A 2,057-nucleotide genomic window follows, 5' to 3' on the forward strand; every position below is an offset into this window, starting at 1 on the left:
TCTCTTATGCATGTTAAGTCTTCCATCTGAATCACAACAGTCAAAAGTACTATGAAATATAAGATGTAGTTGAGGTGAATGAAGAGTGAAAGATAAGTTGCAAAAAAAATGTTGTTGAAAATAAGAAAATGAACTGGAACTTTTTTTTATTTTACTTTTTTTTTACATTTACTTGAAACTTGGTAGATTGAAGAAAACAGTGGAGTGCACTATGTTACGGGGGATGAGCAGCTCTGGAACGCGTCATTCTTCCCTCATGTTCTGCAATATACAATGGGAAAGAGTTATTTATCGTCAACCAGTAACCATTTGTCCATGGTCCATGGTAGTATTTTCGTAAAATGTAAAGAGGGTTGCTGAAGCTTACCAATCTTGTTCGTGGTTTCAGTTTCCTCGCTTGTGACATTTACCTGTTGAGTTGCAAGGAAAAATAAATTATCACCAATTGCATGTGGGGGTTTAAAAGTTTTCACATCAACTCCTGCAAATACACATACTTACTACCATATTCACTTGAGTCTAAGACTTTGTTTTTGTCAATGATATCGTCGTACATGTGTTACATGCCCTTTCTTTCCATAATTTTGGTCTTGGAAACATGGTGGTTGCTTAGGGGTGGACAGTCTCAAACTCAGGTGAATACGGTAAGTAACATGTTTTGATATACCATAAAAGCCATTGCAGACACTAGTTAGAATATTTTGTTAGACTGTCATAATAACTCTTTCAAGTGAAAATGAAGGGAATTTTATAAACTTTCTGGCACCTGTTTATTGTTTGTTGACTTTAAACGGATTTCATTGTTGCACTTAATACAAGGGTCTACAATAAAGTTTCTAGCCTATGAAAATTTCAGTAAATGTCTATCATACCTCATCAGAATTTCCCGTTTCACGTTTCTCTGTGTGTTCTACTTGGGGTTTCACCACCACCGTCTCAAGAGCCTGTTTCAGAACAGGAATTCAAAATTACTGCACCAATAAAGATGCAAGAGATTAAGAATTTAACACGTATTTCATTTCAATTATGAGCCTTCACCTTGTCTTTATTAGATGCTTCTGTTCCAGTTACAGCTGATACTTCCAAATTAGCTTGAGATATAGCAACTGTTGGCGGAAGTGCTCTGCTGTTGGATCCACTTGGAATCATCATTGGCATCTTTTCCCAAATATACAAAGTTAGTCAACAATATTAACAGAATACTTAACGAGCTCTTTTAGTAAAACCTACTTGCAAGCTTCCTGTAGGACCCTGCTGCAGGAGTGCAGGAGCTTGAGGATTTGGCATAATCATTGGCATCTATGTACCCAAAAGACAGACAAAATTAGTAGAAAACAAATGATAACAGAATACTTAACGAGCTTCATCAGTGAAACCTACTTGCAAGCCTCCTGTAGGACCCTGCTGCAGGAGTGCAGGAGCTTGAGGATTTGGCATAATCATTGGCATCTATGTACCGAAAAGACAGACAAAATTAGTAGAAAACAAATGAAAATAAATAGAGTCCACTAGGTGCCCCATTAATGAGACCTACTTGCACAGCTCCTGAAGCAGCAGCTATGGAATGTTGAGCTCTAGCAGAAGCAGTATTGTTAGCAGACTGCATAAACTGCATTTGTAGTTAAAGTTGCATCTGCATCTGCATTTGGTTCATCATTCTGTTTTGCTGTTGTTGTTGTTGATACATTTGATACATCAACATTTTGAAGAACATTGCAGATTGATTATTATCCATTGTGAAACTGTTAACAAACACAAACATTACAATTAAAACAAGGAGATGGCTGAGATGGTAAAGAACGAGTAACAAGTTGACTTGAAAGTGAATGGAAAGCGAGGGGGAAACGACTAAGGTAATCCGGCTGACAGCCGTTAGATAATCCGGCAGGGGTAATCCGAGGAAATTCGAAGTAATCCGGGGGTAATCCAGGGGTAATCCGAAGAAATTTTAGGGCAATCCGTGGTAATCCAAAAGAAAAATTAACGTAATCCGGAGGATACTCCAGAGGTAATCCGGGTAATCCGTAATCCGGCTGACACAAGCTTTAACAGTCGTT

The sequence above is a fragment of the Frankliniella occidentalis genome, unplaced genomic scaffold (genome assembly GCF_000697945.3).
Source record: "Frankliniella occidentalis isolate FOCC.00 unplaced genomic scaffold, Focc_3.1 Scaffold280, whole genome shotgun sequence".
NCBI lineage: Eukaryota > Metazoa > Arthropoda > Insecta > Thysanoptera > Thripidae > Frankliniella > Frankliniella occidentalis.